Source organism: Mirounga angustirostris, unplaced genomic scaffold (genome assembly GCF_029215605.1).
Source record: "Mirounga angustirostris isolate CCGP_5_RB_7025 unplaced genomic scaffold, mMirAng1.0.hap1 SCAF_9, whole genome shotgun sequence".
Lineage (NCBI taxonomy): Eukaryota > Metazoa > Chordata > Mammalia > Carnivora > Phocidae > Mirounga > Mirounga angustirostris.
In genome coordinates this window covers 24,595,312-24,618,664 of record NW_026991717.1, presented here as the reverse complement: position 1 = coordinate 24,618,664, position 23,353 = coordinate 24,595,312, and the positions used below count along the sequence as shown (strand labels likewise).

The 23,353-nt window shown below is 58.3% G+C and overlaps 15 non-coding genes across 15 annotated transcripts; all 15 read right to left on the bottom strand.

The window, feature by feature from the left end:
* Positions 1 to 231: 231 nt before the first annotated feature.
* Positions 232 to 312, bottom strand: LOC123862653 (small nucleolar RNA SNORD115). Its single transcript, XR_006795343.1, has one exon. It is a non-coding gene; the product is annotated as a small nucleolar RNA SNORD115 (small nucleolar RNA).
* Positions 313 to 1,086: 774 nt separating this feature from the next.
* Positions 1,087 to 1,167, bottom strand: LOC123862620 (small nucleolar RNA SNORD115). The gene has a single exon (XR_006795313.1). It is a non-coding gene; the product is annotated as a small nucleolar RNA SNORD115 (small nucleolar RNA).
* A 1,607-nt stretch (positions 1,168 to 2,774) lies between these two features.
* LOC123862652 (small nucleolar RNA SNORD115) lies at positions 2,775 to 2,854 on the bottom strand. The gene has a single exon (XR_006795342.1). It is a non-coding gene; the product is annotated as a small nucleolar RNA SNORD115 (small nucleolar RNA).
* Positions 2,855 to 4,485: 1,631 nt separating this feature from the next.
* Positions 4,486 to 4,566, bottom strand: LOC123862626 (small nucleolar RNA SNORD115). Its single transcript, XR_006795318.1, has one exon. It is a non-coding gene; the product is annotated as a small nucleolar RNA SNORD115 (small nucleolar RNA).
* A 1,621-nt stretch (positions 4,567 to 6,187) lies between these two features.
* On the bottom strand, positions 6,188 to 6,268 carry LOC123862621 (small nucleolar RNA SNORD115). The gene has a single exon (XR_006795314.1). It is a non-coding gene; the product is annotated as a small nucleolar RNA SNORD115 (small nucleolar RNA).
* A 1,591-nt stretch (positions 6,269 to 7,859) lies between these two features.
* On the bottom strand, positions 7,860 to 7,939 carry LOC123862645 (small nucleolar RNA SNORD115). Its single transcript, XR_006795335.1, has one exon. It is a non-coding gene; the product is annotated as a small nucleolar RNA SNORD115 (small nucleolar RNA).
* Positions 7,940 to 8,693: 754 nt separating this feature from the next.
* On the bottom strand, positions 8,694 to 8,774 carry LOC123862646 (small nucleolar RNA SNORD115). The gene has a single exon (XR_006795336.1). It is a non-coding gene; the product is annotated as a small nucleolar RNA SNORD115 (small nucleolar RNA).
* Positions 8,775 to 10,360: 1,586 nt separating this feature from the next.
* Positions 10,361 to 10,441, bottom strand: LOC123862642 (small nucleolar RNA SNORD115). Its single transcript, XR_006795332.1, has one exon. It is a non-coding gene; the product is annotated as a small nucleolar RNA SNORD115 (small nucleolar RNA).
* A 1,584-nt stretch (positions 10,442 to 12,025) lies between these two features.
* LOC123862619 (small nucleolar RNA SNORD115) lies at positions 12,026 to 12,106 on the bottom strand. The gene has a single exon (XR_006795312.2). It is a non-coding gene; the product is annotated as a small nucleolar RNA SNORD115 (small nucleolar RNA).
* Positions 12,107 to 13,976: 1,870 nt separating this feature from the next.
* On the bottom strand, positions 13,977 to 14,057 carry LOC123862660 (small nucleolar RNA SNORD115). The gene has a single exon (XR_006795347.1). It is a non-coding gene; the product is annotated as a small nucleolar RNA SNORD115 (small nucleolar RNA).
* A 1,583-nt stretch (positions 14,058 to 15,640) lies between these two features.
* LOC123862655 (small nucleolar RNA SNORD115) lies at positions 15,641 to 15,720 on the bottom strand. Its single transcript, XR_006795345.1, has one exon. It is a non-coding gene; the product is annotated as a small nucleolar RNA SNORD115 (small nucleolar RNA).
* Positions 15,721 to 17,311: 1,591 nt separating this feature from the next.
* On the bottom strand, positions 17,312 to 17,393 carry LOC123862654 (small nucleolar RNA SNORD115). Its single transcript, XR_006795344.1, has one exon. It is a non-coding gene; the product is annotated as a small nucleolar RNA SNORD115 (small nucleolar RNA).
* Positions 17,394 to 18,990: 1,597 nt separating this feature from the next.
* On the bottom strand, positions 18,991 to 19,071 carry LOC123862659 (small nucleolar RNA SNORD115). Its single transcript, XR_006795346.1, has one exon. It is a non-coding gene; the product is annotated as a small nucleolar RNA SNORD115 (small nucleolar RNA).
* A 1,553-nt stretch (positions 19,072 to 20,624) lies between these two features.
* LOC123862630 (small nucleolar RNA SNORD115) lies at positions 20,625 to 20,705 on the bottom strand. The gene has a single exon (XR_006795322.1). It is a non-coding gene; the product is annotated as a small nucleolar RNA SNORD115 (small nucleolar RNA).
* Positions 20,706 to 22,384: 1,679 nt separating this feature from the next.
* Positions 22,385 to 22,465, bottom strand: LOC123862631 (small nucleolar RNA SNORD115). The gene has a single exon (XR_006795323.1). It is a non-coding gene; the product is annotated as a small nucleolar RNA SNORD115 (small nucleolar RNA).
* Positions 22,466 to 23,353: the final 888 nt, after the last annotated feature.

Sequence of the window (23,353 nt, the reverse complement as noted above, 5' to 3'; positions counted from 1 at the left end):
AAGAGACACAAAGAGACCAGGGTTAACAAGCAATGGCTCCCTGGGAGGCATCCTGGGAGAGGGAATGAGTGGCCAAAAAGGCTGAAGGCCTTAACCCCTTTGGGCCCCTGGAGGGGGCCACAGCCACAGGGGGGAGCGTCGAGGGATCAGTCACCTCAAGCCCCAAGCTGCAGCACTGCCCAGGGCCCTGATCATCCTGGGGATGCTGATCCGGGAATGGTCCCTTCCATTGGGAATCAGCGTAATCCTATTAAGCATGATTTTTAGGTGATCATCTCTCTTCGAGACAATATGAGTTCTCATCATTGACCCAAGCAAGGCAATGGTGACATGGGCAGGTGCTCTCCCACCCCCAAACCTGGTTACCGGGGTGCTTACTGTAGAGTTGGACATCCCAGTTGAGGGAGGATGGGGGCAAGAGATGTTGGGCTCCTTGCAGGGGCAGGGCCAAGCAGGACTTGGTCGTCAGAGCGAGATCTTCATCTGGGAAAGGATCGGGGGAGAGAGGGGTAGGCCAGGTGTCAAAATGTCCTACAGCAGGGCACCTGTCCCTGTGGCCATAAGCTGACCTTACACTTTCCGGTCCTTGTCAGGGATCCACGTAAACCCTTGCTTACCCTGCACATGAGATGGTCCAGGGGCGGACTTTCAAGGGGGAAATCCACCCACTACAGGTATCCCGGGCTCCCAGTCCGATGTCCAAGTGCAGCCACCCAGACACAGGCCACCCGACCCCACCCCAGTGGCGTCTGCTGCTTCCCTCCAATCCCAGTGGCTTCCACTCACCTGCCATTTTTGAGGCCATACGGAGACCCTGGCCACCAAGGTCCATTGAAAGACACAAGGAGAACCAGGTGCTAAACAATGGCTCCCCAGGATTTGTCCTGAGAGGCAGATAGGGTTAGCAGGGAAGTTTGAAGTCCTGAGGCCCTTTGGGCACTTGGAGGCTCATTGAAATGCCACAGCCACAGCGGGGAACTTCGAGGGATCCTTCAAGGGATCCATCGCCTCAAGCCCCAAACTACAACACTCCCCCAGGACCCCAAGCAACCTTCAGATGTTGACCCAGGCATGGTCCGCTCCTTTGGGCCTCAGCGTAATCCTATTGAGCATGATTTTTAGGTCATCATCTCTCTTCAAGGCAATATGAGTTCTCATCATTGACCCAAGCAAGGCAGTGATGATGAAGGCGGGCATTAGGGCGTCCTCCGAACCTGATTTCTGGGGTACTTACTGTAGAGCGGGATGTCCCGGTGGGGGGCGGGGGTGGGGACAGAGTCACAAGACTTTGGGCCTTTTGCAGGGGCTGCGCCAAGCAAGATGTGGCCCTCAGGGCGGAATCTTCGTCTGGGAACATGATGGGGAGAGAGGGGTAGGCAAGGTGTCAGAATGCCCTGCTGAGTGACACTTGCCCCTACAGCCACGAAGTGCCAGTCCCGAAAGCCTAGTGCCGTGTGGCAAGGCTTTAGGCCAGCCGGCACACAGAGGGTAACCACAAGGAAGGGGCAGGCTATAGGAGCAGAGATGCCCATACCTGGACACCGAAAAAATGGAGAGCTTGGCCTCTGAAGGAGCCGAGCCTTTTTGATGCTGCCCCCCAGAAGAAGGCACGGCACACACACTTCCCAAGAGGTAGCACGCTGTGGGCGCGGGGCCGGTCATGAAGGGTGCGTGCCCTGGTAGGTAGTTAGGTCCAGTCCCTTGCCCTCCCACGGATTGGCCATCTGTCGCACCCCAAGCCTGGCAGGTGCCCCCAAAGACATGGGGAACCATGGCCCCCAGCATCCCCAGGGCAGAGGAATGGATACTGGGCCAACCACATGCATGCAATCAGGTCATGACGCCATTGCTCCCCTTGCAGGGGAGCCCTCTCCTTGCACCTACTGTGCCTCTTCCCGGGATCACTACCTCAAGGCTAGGGAGCTGCTGCGAGAGCCCCAGGGCCATCGCCTGTTGCACCCAGGAACTCAAGATTCCCCTCCTTGGCCTGGTGGGCCCTTTCTGTCTTGACAGCCCAAGGGATCAGGGAGGAGAACTCTCCAGCTGGTCCGAGGAGGCCCAAGCTCTTTGGAATTAGGTGTGTGGGACAAAAGCTCTGGGCTGTCCCACCCGGGTCACCTTGGCAATGGCTGGGGCTTCAGGAACAGCCCAGGGCCGAGGGGGACAGCCGCCAGTGGCCCAAGGGGCCAAGGTCCACCATCTGGATAGGCCAATGCGTCACAACGTGAAGCAGCACAAGCCCTCAGCTGAATGTGGGCTGATGGCAGTGTCCCTGCACGTTAAGGTCCTTGTCAGGAACACAGCCAAATTTTCCCTTTCCTTGAAGGTGGGATGGCCCAATGGAGGAACTTCAAGAGGTAAGTCCACCCTTTCTTATATCCAGGGCTACCAGCCCAAAGCCCATACACCCACCGCCCAGATACCAGCCTTCCTAACCCACCCCATGGCGTCTTGGCTTCCCTCCAATCCCAGGGCTTCAAATCACCTGCCTTGGTTGAGGCCGAACTGAGACCCTGGCCACCACGGCCCGCGGAAAGACACAAGGAGCCCAGGATTGCTAAGCAATGGCTCTCTGGGAGGCATCCTCGTAGGGGGAATGAGTTGGCAGGCAAGGCCAAAGGCCTAAGCACCTTTGGGCACCAGGAGGCCCACAGTCAGAATATAGCCACAGTGGGGACCCCCAAGGGATCAGTCACCTCAAGTCCCAAACTGCAGTGCTCCCCCAGGGCCCCGAGCATCCTCGGGATGCTGACCTCGGGATGGAACCTTCCAATGGGCCTCAGCGTAATCCTATTGAGCATGATTTTTAGGCCATCATCTCTCTTCGAGTCAATATGAGTTCTCATCATGACCCAAGGAAGGTAGTAGCAACACAGGGGGGCACTCCCTTGTCCCCCGAATCTGCTTACCAGGGGAGCTTACTGTAGAGCAGAATACCCTGGAGGGTGCCAGGGCAGGAGATGTTGGGGCAGTTGCCAGGGGTGGGCCTAGGAAGATTTGGCCCGCAGGACAGGATCTTTGGGTACATGATCTGTGGAAAGAGTGTAGGCCTGGTGTCAAAACGCCATTCTGCAGGGCACCTACCCCTGTGGCCAAGAGCTGCCAATCCCGAAATCCTGGTGCTGCATGGCAAGGCATGAGGCCCACCGGCATATGGTGGGAACTGCACGAAAGGGGCAGGCTACAGGAACCGAGATGCCCATACCTGGACCCCAAAACAATGGAGAGCGTGGCCCCCGAGGGAGCAGAGGTTTTCTGAGGCTGCCCCCAGGAGAAGGCCGGCACACAGGTTACTGGAGAGGTAGCAGTGTGTGGGAGCAAAGCTTGGCGTGCAGGGAGCCTGTTCTGGTAGGTAGGGCCAAGGCCTCACCCTCCCACGGATTGGCCATCTGTGACACCCTTGAGGGCAGGTGTCCTCAAGGACACGGGAAGCCATCACTCCCAGGGTCCCCAGGGTACAGGAATGGATGCTGGGCCAAGCACATGCACACAACCAAGGCATGCAGCCACTGCCCATAGGGAATGGGATGCCTCTCCCTGCACCTGCTGAGCCTCTTCCCCTGGATAGCTCCATTAAGTCTAGAGTGTCAGGACGAGAGCCCCATGGCCATCACCTTTTTTGCCCAGGGACTTGAGATTCCCCTCCTAGACCCAGAGGGCTCTTGCTGTCTCAGCAGCCCAAGGGATCAGGGAGGGGAGCTCCCAGCTGCCCCAAGGGGACCCAAGCTCCTTGGGAGTTGGGTACATGTGACAGGAACTCTGGAGGGCTCTTCTACCCAGGGCACCTTGCCAAGTGCCGGGGCTGCAGGAACAGTTGAGGGCTGAGGGGGACAGCTGCCAGTGGTCCCAAGGGGCCCATGTCCACCATCTGGATGGGCCCATGGGGGACGCCTGGGTGGCTCAGTTGGTTAAGTGGATGGGCCCATGGGGCACACCTTGAAGCAGCAAGATCCTTCAGGTGAACTGGGTGACGGCAGCATCCCTACACTTTCCGGTCCTTGTAAGGGACCCTGCCTATCTTTCACTTCCCCTGCATGTTGGATGGCCCAAGGGTAGACCTTCAAGGGGAAGTCCATCCTCTCTGGACATACAGGGCTCCCAGCCATATTCCCATGCAGCAGCCACCTAGATACGGGCCTCATGACCCACCCCAATGACATCTGCGGCCTTCCTCCAAGTGCAGTGGCTTCCACTCACCTGCCATGGTTGTGGCTGTGCTGAGACAATGGCCACCAAGGCCCGAGAAAGACACAAGGAAATCGGGGTTGCAAAGCAATGGCTCTTCAGGAGGCGTCCTGGAGGAATAATGGGTTGGCAGGCAAGGCTGAAGGCTTGATCCACTTGTGGGCACCTGGAGGCCCACAGTCAGTTCATAGCCACAGTGGGGAGCCTTGAGGAAAAGGTTGCTTCAAGCCCCAATCTGCAGCACTCTCCCAGGACCCCAAGCATCCTCGGGATGCTGGCCCTGGCGTGATTCCCTCCATTGGGCCTCAGCGTAATCCTATTGAGCATGAATTTTAGGTCATCATCTCTCTTCGAGACAATATGAGTTCTCATCATTGACCCAAGCAAGGCACTGGCTACGCAGGTGGATGCTCTCCCATCTCCCGAACCAGCTTACCCTGGGTGTTTACTCTAGAACGGGATGCCCTGGGAGGGGGGTGATAGCATGAGATGTTGGGCCTCTTGCAGGGCTTAGCCTAGCAAGACTTGCACTTCAGGGTGGGATCTTAACCTGGGGACAGCATCTGGGGAGAGAGAGGTAGAGCAGTGTCAAAATGTCCTTTCCCAGGGCACCTGTCCCTGCGTCCAAGAGCTGCCAGTCTTGAAAGCCTGGTGCTGCATGGCAAGTTGTGAGAATTGCGAGCATACATCAGGGGACCGCAAGAAAGGGGCAGGCTACAGGAACAGAGATGCCCATACCTGACCCCAAAACAACGGAAAGTGTGGCCCCTGAGGGAGCTGAGGCTTGCTAATACTGCTGACCAGGAAAAAGCACTGCACACAGACTTCCCGAGAGGTAGCACACTGTTGGCAGGGGGCTGGGCATGAAGGGTGCGTTCCCTGGTGGGTAGGACCAGGCCCAAGCCCTCCCAGGGATTGGCCATCTGTAATACCCGGAGTTGGGCAAGTGACCTTGAGGACATGGGGAACCACGGCCCTCAGGGCCCCAAGGTCAGAGGAATGGATGCCAGGGTAATTATGTACACGCAACCAGGCATGCCTCCCACTGTCTGCCGTGAAGGGGGACCCTATCCCTGCACCTGTTTGGCCTCTTCCTTGGATCACTCCCTCAGGTCTAGAGTGCTGCGACCATAGGCCCGGGGCCATCGCCTGTTGAGCCTAGGGATTTGAGATTCCCCTCCTAGGCCCAGTGGGCTCGTCCTGACTCCACAGCCCAAGGAATCAGTAGGGGAGCCACCCAGCGGCCCCGAGTGGGCCCAAGCTCCTTGGAAGTCAAGTTCATGTGACAGGAGCTCTTGGCTCTTCTGCCCAGAGCAACTTGCCAAGGGCCATTGCTTCAGGAACAGCTCTGGGTTGTCCCACCCCGATCACCTTGGCAATGGCCAGGGCTTCAGGAATAGCTCAGGGCCAAGGTGGACAGACGCCAGTGGCCCAAGACCCCCACATCCACCATCTGGATGGGCCCATGGGGCACACCGTGAAGCAGCAAGAGCCCTCAGCTGAATGTGGGCTGTCATTGGTGCCCTTACAATTTCCAGTCCTTGTCAGGGACCCACGCAAACTTTTCCTTCCTCTGCACATGAGATGGTCCAAGGGTGACTCTCACCCACTACAGACATCCAGGGCCTCTGGCCTGATGTCCATAGCACCGCCACCCAGACACGGGCCACCTGAACCCACCCCTATGGCATCTGCCGCTTCCCTCCAAGCCCAGTGGCTTCCACTCACCTGCCATGTTTGAGGCCGTGCAGAGACCCTGGCCACCACGGCCCACTGAATGACACAAGGAGAACCAGGTGCTAAGCAATGGCTCCACAGGAGGTGTCCTGGGAGGGATAATGGGTCAGCAGGGAAGGTAAAATGCCTGAGTCCCTTTGGGGGGCTCAGTAAGGCCACCACCACAGCAGGGATCTTCAAGGCCGTCACTTCAAGCCCAAAACTACAGCATTTCCCAGGACCCTAAGCAACCTTGAGAATTTGACCTGGCATGGTTCTCTCTATTGGGCCTCAGCGTAATCCTATTGAGCATGATTTTTAAGTCATCATCTCTCTTTGAGACAATATGAGTTCTCATCATTGACCCAAGCAAGGCAGTGACGATGAAGGTGGGTGCTATGACGTCCCCCGAACCTACTTTCTGGGGTGCTTAGTGTAGAGCGGGATGCCCCAGTGTGCGACAGAGTCACAAGACTTTCAGCCTCTTGTAGGGGCTGGGTCTAGCAAGACTTCACGCTCAGGGCAGAATCTTCGTCTGGGGACATGATCTGGGGAGAGAGGGGTAGGCCAGGTGTCAGAACGCCCTGCTGCATGGCACCTGCCCCTGCAGCCACGAAGTGCCAGTCCCAAAAGCCTGGCATGACGTGGCAAGGCTTTAGGCAGGTTGGCACACAGCGGGTGACCACAAGGAACGGGCAGACTATAGGAGCAGAGATGTCCATATCTGGACACCGAAAAAACAGAGAGCTTGGCTCCTGAAGAACCTGAGCCTTTTTGATGCTGCCCCCCAGAAGAAGGCATGGCACACACGCTTCTTGAGAGGTAGCACACTGTGGGCGTGAGGCTGGTCGTGAAGGGTGCATGCACTGGTAGGTAGGTCCAGGCCCTCGCCTTCCCATGGATTGGCCATCTGTCGCACCCTGAGCCTGGCAGCTGCTCTCAAAGACATGGGGAGGCAAGGCCCCTGGGGTTCCCAGGGCAGAGGAATGGATACTGTGCTAACTGCATGCGTGCAACCAGGTCATGCCACCCACTGACCCCCTTGCAGGAGGCCCTCTCCCTGCACCTGCTGGGCCTTTTCCCGGAATCACTACCTCAGGTCTAGAGTGCCGCTGCAAGAGGCCCAGGGCCATTGCCTGTTGCACCCAGGAACTCAAGATTCCCTCCTTGGCCTGGTGGGTCCTTTCTGTCTTGACAGCCCAAGGGATCAGGGAGGAGAGCTTCCCAGCTGGTCCGAGGAGGCCCAAGCTCCTTGGAGTAAGTGCGTGGGACAGAAGCTCTGGGTTGTCCCACCCGGGTCACCTTGGCAATGGCCGGAGCTTCAGGAATAGCCCAGGGCCAAGGAGGACAGCCACCAGTGGCCCAAGGGGCCCAGGTCCACCATCTGGACAGGTGAATGTGTCACAACGTGAGCAGCATGAGCCCTCACCTAAACGTGGGCTGAGGGCAGTGTCCCTGCATGTTAAGGTCCTTGTCAGGGACACAGCCAAACTTTCCCTTTCCTTGCAGGTGGGATGGCCCAAGGGCGGACTGTCAAGAGGTAAGTCCACCCTCTCCTTATATCCAGGGCTATCAGCCCGAGCCCATATGGCTGCCGCCCAGATACAAGCCTCCCAAACCCACCCCTATGGCGTCTCGGCCTCCCTCTAAGCCCAGTGGCTTCCAATTACCTGCCATGGTTGAGGCCGAACTGTGACCCTGGCCACCATGGCCTGTGGAAAGACACAAAGAGTCCAGGATTGCCAACAATGGATCCCTGCTAGGCGTCCTCGTAGGGGGAATGAGTCAGCAGGCAAGGCCGAAGGCCTGAGCACCTTTGGGCACCTGGAGGCCCACAGTCAGACCACAGCCACAGCGGGGACACCCAAGGGATTGGTCACCTCAAACTCCAAACTGCAGCGTTCCCCCAGGGCCCCGAGCATCCTCGAGATGCTGACCTCAGTATGGACCCTACAAATGGGCCTCAGCGTAATCCTACTGAGCATGATTTTAAGTCATCATCTCTCTTCGAGACACTATGAGTTCTCATCATTGACCCAAGCAAGGCAGTGATGACGCAGGATGGTGCAATGCATACCCTGAACCTGCTTTCTTGGGTGCTTAGTGTAGAGCTGGATACCCCAGTGGGCGACAGAGTCACGAGACTTTGAGCCTCTTGCAGGGGCTGGGCCTAGCAAGACTTCGCCCTCAGGGCAGAATCTTCATCTGGGGTCGTGATCTGGGGAGAGAGGGGTAGGCCAGGTGTCAGAATGCCCTGCTGCGTGGCACCTGCCCCTGCAGCCATGAAGTGCCAGTCCCAAAAGCCTGGCACTGCGTGGCAAGGTTTTAGGCCAGCCAGCACACAGCAGGTGACCACAAGGAAGGGGCAGGCTATAGGAGCAGAGATGCCCATACCTGGACCCTGAAAAAATGGAGAGCTTGGTCCCTTAAGGAGCCAAGCCTTGTTGATGCTGCTCCCCAGAAGAAGGCACGGCACACACGCTTCTCGAGAGGTAGCATGCTGTGGGTGCGGGGCTGGTCGAACTGTGACCCTGGCCACCATGGCCCATGGAAAGACACAAGGAGTCCCAAATGGCTAAGCAATGGCTCCCTGGGAGGCGACCTGGTGGGGGGAATTAGTCGGCAGTCAAGGCCGAAGGCCTGAGCACCATTGGGCACCTGGAGGCCCACAGTCAGACCATAGCCACAGCGGGAACCCCCGAGGGATCGGTCTCCTCATGCCCCAAACTGCAGCGCTCCCCCAGGGCTCCGAGCATCCTCGGGATGCTGACCTCGGGATGGACCCTGTCAATGGGCCTCAGCGTAATCCTATTTGGCATGATTTTTAGGTCATCATCTCTCTTCGAGACAATATGAGTTCTCATCATGGACCCAAGCAAGGCAGTAGCAATGCAGGTGTGCACTCTCCTGTCACTGAATCTGCTTACCAGGGGAGCTTACTGTAGAGCAGATTACCCTGGAAGGTGTCAGGGCAGGAGACTTTGGGCCAGTTGCCAGGGCTGGGCCTAGGAAGATTTGGCCCTCAGGGCAGGATCCTCGTATGGGTACATGATCTGGGGAGAGAGGATAGGCCTGGTGTCAAAATGCTATTCTCTGGGACACCTACCCCTGTGGCCAAGAGTTGCCAGTCCTGAAATCCTGGTGCTGCGGGGCAAGGCATGAGGCCCTCCAACATCTGGTGGGAACCGCAAAAAAGGGGCAGGCTATGGGGCCAAGATGCCCATACCTGGACCCCCAAAAAAGGAGAGCTTGGCCCCCAAAGGAGCCAAGTCTTGTTGATGCTGCCCCCCAGAAGAAGGCATGGCACACATGCTTCCCGAGAGGTAGCATGCTGTGGGTGCAGGGCTGTCATGAAGGGTGCGTGCCCTGGTAGGTAGGTCTACCTACTGCCCTCCCACGTATTGGCCATCTGTTGCACCCCGAGCCTGGCAGCTGCCCTCGAAGACACAGGGAGCCATGGCCGCCAGGGTCCCCAGGGTAGAGGAATGAATGCTGGGCTAAACACATCCACGCAACCAAGGCATGTAGCGCAACGCCTGCCACCCAAATAGGGGGCCTCTCCCTGCATCTGCTGAGCCTCTTCCCCTGGATAAATCCATCAGGTCTAGAGTGTCAGTGCAAGAGCCCCAGGGCCATCGCCTGTTGTGCCCAGGGACTTGAGATTCCCCTCCTAGTCCCGGTGGGCCCTTGCTGTCTCAGCAGCACAAGGAATCAAGGAGGGGAGCTCCCAGCTGCCCCAAGGGGACTCAAGCTTCTTTGCAGTCAGGTGCATGTGACAAGAACTCTGGGCTCTTCCACCCAGGGCACCTTGCCATGTGCCGGGTTTACAGGAACAGTTGAGGGCTGAGGGGGACAGCCACCAGTGGTCCCAAGGGGCCCATGTCCACCATCTGGATGGGCCTATGGGGCACACCTTGAAGCAGCAAGATCCCTCAGCTGAACTGGGTAACAGCGGTGTCCCTGCACTTTCTACTCCTTGTAAGGGAACCAGCCCATCTTTCCCTACCCCTGCATGTGGGATGACCCAAGGGTAGACCTTCAAGGGGGAAGTCCACCCTCCAGAAATACAGGGCTCCCCACCATATTCCTATGCGGCAGCCACCTAAACACGGGCCTCACAACCCACCCCAACATCTGTGGACTCCCTCCAAATGCAGTGGCTTCCACTCACCTGCCATGGTTGTGACTGCACTGAGACAGTGGCCACCATGACCTGAGAAAGACACAAGGAAATCAGGGTTGCAAAGCAATGGCTCTTAGGAGGCGTCCTTGGAGGAAGAATGGGTTGGCAAGCAAGGCCAAAGGCGTGATCCACTCGTGGGCACCTGGAGGCCCACAGTCAGTTCATAGTCACAGTGGGGAGCCTTCAGGGAACGGTTCCTTCAAGCCCCAATCTGCAGCGCTCTCCCAGGGCCCCAAGCATCCTCAGGATGCTGACTCCGGCATGATTCCCTCCATTGGGCCTCAGCGTAATCCTATTGAGGATGATTTTTAGGTCATCATATCTCTTCAAGACATTAAGAATTCTCATCATTGACCCAAGGAAGGCAGTGGCGATGCAGACAAGCACTCACCCCTCCCCCAAACCAGCTTACCGGGGTGCTTACTGTAGAGCGAATGCCCAGGGGGGTGGGGGCACGAGACATTGGGTGTCTTATAGTGCTTGGGCCTAGGAAGAAATGGCCCTCAGGGCAGGATCTTCATCTGGGGACAGGATCTGGAGAGAGAGGTGTAGGCAAGGTCTCAAACCACACTGATCCATGGCACCTGCATTATAGCCAAGAGCTGCCAGTCCGAAAAGCCTGGCGCCACATGGAAAGGTGTGAGGCCGGCTGGCATACAGCATGGGACTGCATGGAAGGGACAAGCTACAGGAGCAAATGCCCATACCTTGACCTCGAAACAACAGAGAGCGTGGTCCCCATGAGAGCCGAAGCTTGCTGTGCTGCCCCCCAGAAGGCCTGGCACACAGCCTTCCAGAGAGGTAACACGCTGTGGACTCTGGGCCAGGCATGAAGGGTGGGTGCCCTGGTATGTACAGTCAGGCCCTCGCCCTCCCACAGATTGGCCATCTCTGACACCGGAGTTGGGCTGGTTCCCTCAGGGACAATGGGGACCCATGGCCCTCAGGGTCCCAAGGGCAGAGGAATGGATGCCGGGATAACAGCATGCTCGCAACCAGGCATGCCGCCATTCCCGCCCTGCATAGGAGCCCTCTCCCTGCACCTGCTGGGCCTCATCGCCGGATCACTCCCTCAGATATAGAGTGCCATGATGATAGGCCCAAGGACATCACCTGTTGTGCCCAGGGACTCAAGATTACTCTCCTAGGCCAGGTTGGCCCTTCCTGTCTCAGCAGCCCAAGGGATTGGAGAGGGGAACTCCCCAGTTGCCCCGAGGGGCCCAAGCTCCTTGGGAGTCGGGTGCATGCGACAGGAGTTCTGAGCTCTCCTGCCCAGGGCAACATGCCAAGGTCCGGGGCTTCATGAACACCCCAGGCCCGAGGAGACAGCCTCCAGTTGCCCCAAGGGGCCTATATCCACCATCTGGATGGGCACATGGGGCACACTGTGAAGCAGGGAGGTCCCTCAGCTAATCGTTGCCTGACAGTGGCATCCCTGCACTTTCTGCTCCATGTCAGGGGCCTAGCCAATCCTTCGATTCCCCTGCACCTGGGATGGCCCAAGGGCAAACCTCCAATGGGGAAATCCACCCTCTCTGACCACCAGGTTTCCCAACCCGACCCCCATGTGGCCGCCACCCAGACACAGGCCACCGGTACCCACTCCAGGTGGCATCTATGGCCTCCCTCGAAGCCCAGGGGCTCCACTCACCTGCCATGTTTGTGACCACACTGAGACCCTGGCTACAAAGGCCTGCTGAAAGACACAAAGAGACCAGGGTTGCTAAGCAATGGCTCCCCGGAAGGCATCCTGAGAGGGGGGATGGGTCGGCAGGCAAGGCTGAAGACCCGAGCACCTCTTGTGCACCTGGAGGCCCACAGTCAGGCCACAGCCAAAGCGGGGAAGCCTGAAGGATTGGTCGCTTCAAGCCCCAAACTGCAGCGCTCCCCCAGGGCCCTGAGCATCCTCAGGATGCTGACTCTGAGATGGTCCCTTCCATTGGGCCTCAGCATAATCCTATTGAGCATGATTTTTAGGTCATCATCTCTCTTCGAGACAATATGAGTTCTCATCATTGACCCAAGCAAGGCAATGGCGATGCCGGCGAGCCCTCTCCTGCCCCCTGAACCTGCTTACCCGGGGTGCTTACTGCAGAGTGGCATGCTCCTGTGGGGATGGGGTCCCAAGACGTTAGGATTCCGGCCGGGGCTTGGCCTAGCAAGACTTGAACTCAGGGCAGGAACTTGGTCTAGGGCAGGTCTGTGGAGAGAGTCCTAGGCTAAATGTCAAAATGTGGGGCTGTGGGGCACCTGCCTCAGTGGCCAAAAGCTGCCAGTCTGAAAGCCTTGTGCCGCATAACCCAAGGAAGGCAGTGGCGACCAGTTTAGGGTGCTCACCGTCCCCTAAACTGCTCCTCAGGGGTGCCTACTGTAGAGCAGGATGCCCAGTGGGGGTGCGGGGGCATGAAATGTTGGGCCTCTTGCTGGTGCTGGGCCTAGCAAAACTTGGCCCTCAAGGCAGGTTCTTCAACTGGGGACACAATCTGGGGAGAGAGGGGTAGGCCAGCTCTCAAAATGCCCTGCTCCAGAGAACCTACCCCTGTGTCCCAGAGGATCCACTCCTGGAATCCTGGCAATGCCTGGCAACACATGAGGCAGCCTGGCACACGGTGGAGGGACACAAGGAAGGGGTGGCTACAGGAGCAGAGATGCCCATACCTGGACCCAGAAACAATGGAGAACATGGCCCCCAAGGGCGCCAAGCTTCGCTGATGCTGGCCCCCAGGAGAAGGCTCGACACATCGGATTCCTGAGAGGTAGCACGCAGTGGGCATGCAGCCCAATGTGCAGTGTGCATGCCCTCGTAGGTAGGGCCAGGCCCTTGCCTTCCCACTGTTGGCCATCTGTGGCACCCAGAGCTGGGCTGGTGCTCTTGAGGACATAGGGAGCTACTGCCCCCAGGGCCCACAAGGCAGAGAAATGGATGCTGGGCAAACAAGATGTGCACGCAAACAAGGCATGCCTCCCACTGCCCGCCGTACAAGGGGGACATCTCCCTGTACCTGCTGGGCCTCTTCCCTCAGATCAATCTCTCAGGTCTAGATTGCTGCTGTGATAGGTCCAGGGCTATAGCCTGTTGCACCCAGGGACTCGAGATTCCCCTCCTAAGCCGAGTGACCCCTTCCTGTCTCATCAGCCAAAGGGATTAGGGATGGGAACTCCCCAGCTGCCCCAAGGGGGCCTAAGTCCCTTGGGAGTCGATGTATGTGAAAGGAGCTCTGAGCTCTCCAGCCCGGGACACCTTACCAAGGTTGAGGGCTTCAGGAACAGCCCAGGGCCATTTGGGACAACCACCAGTGGCCCAAAGGGGCCTATGTCCACCATCTGGATGGTCCCATGGGGCACACCATGAAGCAGCGAGGTCCCTCAGCTGAACATGGACTGACAGCAACATCCCTGCACTTTCCAGTCCTTGTCCAGGACCCTGACAACATTTAACTTCCCCTGCATGTGGGATGGCCCAAGGGCAGACCTTCAAGGGAAATGTCACACTCTCTGGACATCCAGGGCTCCTGGCCTGATTCCCATGTGGCCGCTTCCCAGACATGGGCTTCCTGAACCCACCACAAAGGCATCTGCAGCCTCCCTCAATGCCCAGGGTTCTTCCACTCACCTGTCATTGTTCAGGATGTGCTGAGACCCTGGCCAGCATGGCCCGCTAAGAGACACAAAGAGACCAGGGTTGACAAACAATGGCGCCCCGGGAGGCGTCCTGGGAGGGGGAATGAGTCACCAGGCAAAGCTGAAGTCCTTAAACCCTTTGGGCCCCTGGAGGGGGCCACAACCACAGGGGGGAGCCTCGAGGGATGGGTCAGCTGAAACCCCAAGCTGTAGCACTGCCCAGGGCCCTGAGCATCCTGGGGATGCTGATCCAAGAATGGTCCCCTCCATTGGGCTTCAGCATAATCCTATTAAGCATGATTCTTAGGTCATCATCTCTCTTTGGGACAATATGAGTTCTCCTCATTGACCCAAGCAAAGCAGTGGTGACGTGGGCAGGCGTTCTCCCATCCCCCGAACCTGCTTACCAGGGTGCTTACTTAGAGCATGACACCCCGGATGAGCGTGGATGGGGGCAAGACACATTGGGCTCCTTGCAGGGCCTAGGAAGACTTGACCCTCAGGCCAGGATCTTCATCTGGGCCAGGATCTGGGGAGAGAGGGGTAGGCCAGCTGTCAAAACATCCTGCACCGGGGCCCTGTCCCTGCAGCCAAGAGCTGACAGTCTGAAACCATGGCAGTGCATGGCAAGGCTTGAGGCTGGCCAGCACACGGCAGGGACCCCAAGGAAAAGGCAGGCTACAGTAGCAGAGATGCCCATACCTGGACCCCAAAACAACAGAGAGTGTGGCCCCTGAGGGAACAGATTCCTGCTGATGCTGCCCCCCAAGAAGGCCCAGCACACAGGCTTCCTGAGAGGTAGCATGCTGTGGGGGCTGGAACCGTTGTGAAGTGTGAGTACCCTGGTAGGTAGGGCCAGACCCTGCCCTCCCATGGATTGGCCATCTGTTGCACCCGGAGCTGGGCAGGTGCCCTCGAGGACATGGGGAGCCACAGCCCCCAGGGTCCTTAAGGCAGAAGAATGGATGCCAGGCCAGCCGCATGCATGCAACCAAGGCATGCCGCCCACTGCCTGCCATGCAAGAGAGCCCTCTCCCTACACCTGGGCCTCTTCTGGATCACTCCCTCAGGTCTAGAGTGCCATGACGATAGTCGCAGGGCCATCGCCTGTTGTGCCCAGGGACTTGAGATTCCCCTCCAAGTCCCGGTAAGCCCTTCCTGCTTCAGCGGCCTAAGGGATCGAGGAGGGTGCTCCCCAGCTGCCCTGCAGGAGACCAAGCTCCTTCAGAGTTGGTTGCATGTGATAGGAGCTCTGGGCTCTCCTGCCCGGGGCACCTTGCCAAGGGCTGAGGCTTCAAGAACACCCCAGGGCCAAGAGGGACAGCCGCCAGTGGCCCCCAAGGGGCCAAAGTCCACCACCTGGATGGGAAATGGGGCACACCATGAAGCAGCAAGAGCCCTCAGCTGAATGTGGGCTGACGGTGGCATCCCTGCACTTTCTGGTCTTTGTCAGGGACCCGGCCAACATTTCACTACCCCTGAACATGGGATGGCCCAAGGGGGGACCTTTAAGGGGTAAGTCCACTCTCTCCAGACATCCAGGGCTCCCGGCCCAATGGCCATAGGGCCGCCTCCCAGACACAGGCCTCCCGAACCAACCCTGATGGCATCTGCGACCTCCCTGCAAGCCCAGTGATTCCACTCACCTGCCATGGTTGAGGCCACATGGAGACCCTGGCCACCATGGCCCACTGAAAGACACAAGGGGACCAGGGTTGTTAAGCAATGGCTCCCTGGGTGGCATCCTGGGAGGGGGAATGAGTCGGCAGGCTAGGCAGAAGGCCTGAGCACCTTTGGGCACCTGGAGGCACACAGTCACACCACGGCCACAGTGGGGAGCCTTGAGGGAACAGTCGCTATAAGCCCCAAATAGCAGCTCTCCCCCAGGGCCATGAGCATCTTCTGGATGCTGACCCAGTGATGGTCCCCTCCATTGGGCCTCAGTGTAATCCTTTTGAGCATGATTTTCAGGTCATCATCTCTCTTCAAGACATAAGAGTTCTCATCACTGACCCAAGCAAGGCAATGGAAATGCAGGCAGGTGCTCTCCCATCCCCCGAACCAGCTTACCCTGGGTGTTTACTGTAGAACGGGATGCCCTGGGAGGGGAGTGATGGCACGAGATGTTGGGCCTCTTGCTGGGGCTTGGCCTAGCAAGACTTGGACCTCAGGGCGGGGTCTTCATCTGGGGATGGCATCTGGGGAGTGAGGGGTAGGCCAGCTGTCAAAATGTTCTGCACTGGGGCACTTGTCCCTGTGGCCAAGTGCTGCCAGTCTGGAAAGCCTGGTGCCACATGGCAAGTTGTGAGAATTGCCAGCACACATCGGGGAACCGAAAGGAAGGGGCAGGCTACAGGAGCAGAGAGGCCCATACCTGGACCCTGAAACAATGGAGAGTGTGGCCCCTGAGGGAGCCGAGCCTTGCTGATGCTGCCGCCCAGAAGGCCTGGCATACCGCTTCCCAAGAGGTAGCACACTGTGGTTGGGGAGCCGGTCTTGAAGGGTGCATTCCCTGGTAGGTAGGACCAGGCCTTTGCCCTCCCAGAGATTGGCCATCTCTGGCACCTGGAGTTGGGCAAGTGACCTTGAGGACACGGGGATCCATGGCCCCCAGGGCCCCAAGGTCAGTGGAATGGATGCCAGGGTAATCACGTCCATGCAACCAAGGCATGCCATCCACTGTTTGCCATGCAGGGGGACCCTGTCCCTGCACCTGTTTGGCCTCTTCCTGGGATCACTCCCTCAGGTCTAGAGTGCTACGACCATAGGCCCAGTGTCATCGCCTGTTGTGCCTAGGGATTCGAGATTCCCCTCCTAGCCCCAGTGGGCTCTTCCTGTCTATGCACCCCAAGGGATCAAGAGGGGAGCTCCCCAGCTGCCTCAAGTGGGCCCAAACTCCTTGGGAGTCAAGTGCATGCGACAGGAGCTCTGGGCTCTCCCACCTGGGGCAACTTGCCAAGGACCAGTGCTTCAGGAATGTTCAGGGCCCAGGTAGACAGATGCCAGTGGCTCAAGAGGCCCACGTCTCACCATCTGGATGGGCCCATGGGGCACACCATGTAGCAACAAGAGCCTTCAGCTGAACGTGGGCTGACGTTGGTGCCCTTACACTTTCCGGTCCTTGTCAGGGAACCACCCAAACATTTCCTTCCTCTGCACATGAGATGGTCTGAGGGCGGACTGTCAAGGGGGAAGTCCACCCTTTACAGACATCCAGGGCTCCCAGTCCGATGTCCATGCAGCCACCATCCAGGGACAGGTACCCGAACCCACCCCAATGTCATCTGCCACTTCCCTCTAAGCCCAGTGGCTTCCACTCACCTGCCATGTTTGAAGCCGTGCAGAGACCCTGGCCACCATGGCCCACTGAAAGACACAAGAACCAGGTGCTAAACAATGGCTCCCCAGGAGGTGTCCTGGGAGGCGGAATGGGTCAGCAGGGAAGGTCGAAGGCCTGAGACCCTTTGGGCACTTGGAGGCCCAGAGAAAAACCACAGCCACAGTGGGGAACATTGAGGGAACCGTGACCTCAAGCCCCAAACTACAGCACTCCCCCTGGACCCCAAGCAACCTTGGGATGTTGATCCCGGCATGGTACCCTCCATTGGACCTCAGAGTAATCCTATTGAGCATGATTTTTAGGTCATCATCTCTCTTCAGAGACAATATGAGTTCTCATCATTGACCCAAGCAAGGCAGTGACGACGCAGTGGGTGTTATGCCATCCCCTGAACCTACTTTCTGGGGTGCTTATTGTAGAGTGGGGTGCCCCGGGGGGGGTGTGGATGGAGTCATGAGACTTTGCGCCTCTTGCAGGGGCTGGGCCTAGCAAGATGTGGCCCTCAGGGAGGAATCTTTGTCTGGGGATTCCATCTGGGAAGAGAGGGGTATGCCAAGTGTCAGAACACCCTGCTGCATGGCACATGCCCCTGCAGCCAAGAAGTGCCAGTCCCGAAAGCCTGGCATCCCATGGCAAGGCTTTAGGCTGGCCGGCACATAGTGGGTGACTCTAAGGAAGGGGCAGGCTATAGGAGCAGAGATGCCCATACCTGGACCCTGAAAAAAATGGAGAGTATGGTCCCTGAAGGAAATGAGCCTTGTTGATGCTGCCCCCCAGAAGAAGGCACAGCACACATGCTTCCCAAGAGGTAGCAACCTGTGGGTGTGGGGCCGGTCATGAAGGGTGCGTGCCGTGGTAGGTAAGTCCAGGCCCTCGCCCTCCCATGTATTGGCCATCTGTCACACCCCGAGCCTGGCAGGTGCCCTTGAGGACATGGAGAGCCACGGCCCCAGGGTCCCCAGGGCAGAGGAATGGATACAGGGCCAACTGCATGCATGCAAACAGGTCATGCCGCCCACTGACCCCTTGCAGGGGGGCGCTCTCCTTTATCTGATGGGCCTCTTCCTAGGATCACTTCCTCAGGTCTAGAGGGCCACTGCGTGAGGCACAGGGCCATTGCCTGTTGCACCCAGGAACTTAAGATTCCCCTCTTTGGCCTGGTGGGCCCTTTCTGTCTTGACAGCCCAAGGGATCAAGGAGGAGTGCTCTCCACCTGGTCCGAGGAGGCCTAAGTTCCTTGGGAGTTGGGTGCGTGCAACAGAAGCTCTGGGCTGTCCCACCTGGGTCACCTTGGCAAGGGCCAGGGCTTCAGGAACAGCCCAGGGCTGAGGGGGACAGCTGCCAGTGGCCCAAGGGGCCCAGGTCCACCATCTGGACAGGCCAATGCATCACAACATGAAGCAGGATGAGCTCTCTGCTGAACGTGGGCTGGCGGTGGTGTCCTTGAACTTTCCAGTCCTTGTCAGGGACAAGGCCAAACTTTCCCTTCCCTTGCAGGTGGGATGGCCGAAGGGTGGACCTTCAAGAAGTAAGTCCACCCTCACCATAAATCCAGGGCTACCAGACCTAAGCTCATGCAGCTGCCACCAAGATACCAGTCTCCCAAACCCACCCCTATGGCTTCTTGGCCTCCCTCCAAGCCCAATGGCTTCCAATCACCTTCCATGGTTGATACCGCATGGAGACCCTGGCCACCACAGACCGCAGAAACACAAGAAGTCCAGGATTGCGAAGTAATGGCTCCCTTGGAGGCATCCTGTTAGGAGGAATAATTCAGCAGGCAAGGCCGAAAGCCTGAGCACCTTTGGGCACCTGGAGGCCCACAGTCAGTCCATAGCCACAGCAGGGACCCCCAAGGGATCGGTCACCTCAAGCCCCAAACTGCAGTGGTCCCCCAGGGCCCTGAGCATCCTCAGGATGCTGACGTCGGATGGACCCTGCCAATGGGCCTCAGTGTAATCCTATTGAGCATGATTTTTAGGTCATCATCTTTCTTCGAGACAGTATGAGCTCTCAACATTCACCCATGGAAGGCAGTAGCAATGCAGGTGGGACTCTCTTGTCCCCCGAATCGGCTTACCAGGGGAACTTACTGTAGAGTGGACTACCCTGGAGGGTGTCAGGGCAGGAGACATTGGGCCAGTTGCCAGGGCTGGGCCTAGGAAGATTTGGTCCTCAGGGCGGGATCTTCATCTGGGTACGTGATCTGGGGAGAGATGGTAGGCCTGGTGTCAAAACGCCATTCTCTGGGGCACCTACCCCTGTGGCCAAGAGCTGCCAGTCCCAAAATTGTGGCACCGCCTGGCAAGGGTTCAGGCTGGATGGCACACAGCGGGAACCGTAAGAAAGGAGCAGGCTTCAGGAGCCGAGATGCCCATACCTGGACCACAAAACAACAGAGAGCATGGCCCCCCAGGGAGCCAAGCCTTGCTGAGGCTTCCCCCCAGGAGAAGGCCAGCACACAGGCTATCTGAGAGGTAGCACGGTGTAGGAGCAGGGCATGGTATGCAAGGAGCTTGTCCTGGTAGGTAGGACCAAGGCCTCACCCTCCCATGGATTGGCCATCTATGACACCCGAAGCTAGGCAGGTGCCCTCCAGGACATGGGAAGCCATGACCCCAGGGTCCCCAGGGTAGAGGAATGAATGCTGGGCCAAACACATGCATGCAACCAAGGCATGCTGTTACCTGCCTGCCACGCAGTGGGGGGCCTCTCCCTGCACCTGCTGAGTCTCTTCCCCTGGATAACTCCATTAAGTCTAGAGTGTCAGGGCGAGAGCCCCAGGGCCATCACCTGTTGTGCCCAGGGACTTGAGATTCCCCTCCTAGACCCGGTGGGCCCTTCCTGTCTCAGTAGCTCAAGGGATTGGGGAGGGGAACTCCCAGCTGCCCTGAGGGGGCCCAAACTCCTTGGGAGTCGGGTGCATGCAACAGGAACTCTGGGCTCTTCTGCCCAGGACACCTTGCCAAGTGCCAGGGCCTCAGCAAAAGCCAAGGGCTGAGGTGGACAGCCGCCAGTGGTCCCACACGGCCCACATCCACCATCTGGATGGGCCCATGGGGAACACCATGAAGCAGCAAGATCCCTCAGGTGAACTGGGTGACGGTGGCATCCCTGTACTTTCTCGTCCTTGTAAGGGACCTGGCCTATCTTTCGTTTCCCCTGCATGTGGGATGGCCCAAGGCGGACCATCAAGGGGGAAGTCCACCCTCTCTGGACATCGAGGGCTCCCAGCCATATTCTCTCATGACCCACCCCAATGACATCTGCAGCCTCCCTCCAAGTGCAGTGGCTTCCATTCACCTGCCCTGGTTGTGGCCGTGCCAAGACACAGGCCTCCATGGCCCGAGAAAGACACAAGGAGATCAGGGTTGCAAAGCAATGGCTCCTCTGGAGGGGTACTTGGAGGACAAATGGGTCGGCAGGCAAGCCCGACGGCTTGATCCACTCATGGGCACCTGGAGACCCACAGTCAGTTCATAGTCACAGTGGGGAGCCTTGAGGGAATGGTCACCTCAAGCCCCAATCTGCAGCTCTGAGCATCTTCAGGATGCTGACCACGGCATGATCCCCTCCATTGGGCCTCAGAGTAATCCTATTGAGCATGATTTTTAGGTCATCATCTCTCTTCAAGACATTATGAGTTCTCATCATTGACCCAAGGAAGGCAGTGGCAACGCAGGTGGGCACTCCCCTGTCCCACGAACCTGCTTACCAGTGGTGCTTAATGTAGAGTGGGATGTCCAGGGGGAGGGGTGGGGGCACGAGATTTTGGGCATCTTGCAGTGCCTGGGCGTAGCAAGACTTGGCCTTCAGGGTGGGATCCTCATTTGGGGACAGGATCTGGGGAAAGAAGGGTAGGCGAGGTGTCAAAACCCACTGCTCCCAGCACCTGCCATTGTAGCCAAGAGCTTCCAGTCCAGAAATCCTGGCATCACATGGCAAGGTGTGAGGCCGGCTGGCATACGGTGGGGGACCGCACAGAAAGGGCAAGCAACAGGAGCAGAAATGTCCATACCTAGACCACGAAACAACAAAGACCATGGCCCTCATGAGAGCTGAGCTTTGCTGATGGTGCCCCCCAGAAGCCCCACAGGCTTCCTGAGAGGTAGCACGCTGTGGACTCTGGGCCAGGCATAAAGGGTTGGTGCCCTGGTATGTACAGTTAGAGCCTCGCCCTCCCACAGATTGGCCATCTCTGACACCCGGAATTGGGCTGGTGCCCTCAAGGACATGGGGACCCACAGCCCTCAGGGTCCTGAGGGCAGAGGAATGGATGCTGCGCTAACAGCGTGCTCACAACCAGGCATGCCGCCCATTCCCACTGTTCACGGGGGCCTTCTCCCTGCACCGCTGGGCCTCATTGCTGGGATCACTCCCTCAGATCTAGATTGCTGCTACGATAGGCCCAAGGACATCGCCTGTTGTGCCGAGGGACTCAAGATTACCCTCCTAGGTCAGGTTGGCCCTTCCTGTCTCGGCGGCCCAAGGGATTGGAGAGGGGAACTCCCCAGTTCCCCGAGGGGGCCCAAGCTCCTTGGGAGTTGGGTGCATGTGACAGGAGCTCTGTGCTCTCTGGCCCAGGGCAACTTGCCAAGGTCCGGGGCCTCATGAACACCCCAGGTCTGAGGGGGACAACCACCAGTGGCCCCAAGGGGCCTATATCCACCATCTGGATGGGCACATGGGGCACACCGTGAGGCAGGGAGGTCCCTCAGCTAATCGTTGCCTGACAGTGGCGTCCCTGCACTTTCTGGTCCTTGTCAGGGGCCTGGCCATTCTTTTGATTCCCCTGCACCTGGGATGGCCCAAGGGCGGACCTTCAATGGGGAAATCCACCCTCTCCAGCCATCCAGGTTTCCTAGCCTGACCCTCATGTGGGCGCCCCCAGACACAGGCCTCCTGCACACATTCCGGACGGTGTCTATGGCCTCCCTCGAAGCCCAGTGACTCCACTCACCTACTATGTTTGTGGCCACACTGAGACCCTGGCCACCCGAAACCACCCCAGTGGTGTCTGAGACCTCCCACCAAGCCAGTGCCTTCCAATCACCTGCCATGGTTGAGGCTGCACAGAGACCCTGGCCACCATGGCCCAGTGAAAGAAACAAGGAGCCCGGGGTCATTAAGCAATGACTCCCTGGGAGGTGTCCTAGGAGGGGGAATGGGTCGGCAGGCAGGGAGAAGGCTTGATCCCCTTGTGGGCACCTTGAGGCCCACAGTAATGCACAACCAACATGAGGAGCTTCAAGGGATCGGTCACTTCAAGCCCCAAAATGCAGTGCTCCCCCAGAGCCCCCAGCATCCTTGGGATGCTGATCCAGGTTTGACCCTCCATTGGGCCTCAGCGTAATCCGATTGAGCATGATTTTTAGGTCATCATCTCTCTTTGAGACAATATGAGTTCTCATCATTGACCCAAGGAAGATAGTGACGACATAGGCGGGCATTATGCTGTCCCCCGAAACTGCTTTCTGGGGTGCTTACTGTAGAGCGGGATGCCCCGGGGGGGACGGAGTCATGAGACTTTGGGCCCCTTGCAGGGGCTGGGCCTAGCAAGACTTGGCCCTCAGGGCGGAATCTTCATCTGGGGACATGATCTGGGGAGAGAGGGGTAGGCCAGGTGTCAGAACGCCCTGCTGTGTGGAACCTGCCCCTGCAGCCACAAAGTGCTGGTCCCGAAGGCCTGGTGCCCCGTGGCAAGGCTTTAGGCCAGCCAGCCCATAGTGGGTGACCTTAAGGAAGGGGCAGGCTATAGAAGCAGAGATGGCCATACATGGACCCCGAAAAAATGGAGAGTGTGGCCCCTGAAGGAGCCAAGCCTTTTTGATGCTGCCCCCTAGAAGAAGGCATGGCACAAACGCTTCCCGAGAGGTAGCACGCTGTGTGTGGGGGGCCAGCTGTGAAGGGTGCGTGCCCTGGTAGGTAGGTTCAGGCCCTCGCCTTCCCATGTATTGGCCATCTGTTGAACCCTGAGCCTGGCAGGTGCTCTCAAGGACATGGAGAGCCATGGCCCAGGGTCCCCAGGGCAGAGGAATGGATACCAGGCCAACTGCATGCCTGCAACCAGGTCATGCTGCCCACTGACCCCTTGCAGGGGGGCCCTCTCCCTGTATCTGATGGGCCTCTTCCTGGGATCACTACCTCAGGTCTAGAGTGCCGCTGCATGAGGCCCAGTGCTATCGCCTGTTGTACCCAGAAACTCAAGATTCCCCTCTTTGGCCTGGTGGGCCCTTTCTGTCTTGACAGCCCAAGGGATCAAGGAGGAGAGCTCCCTACCTGGTCCGAGGAGGCCCAAGCTCCTTGGA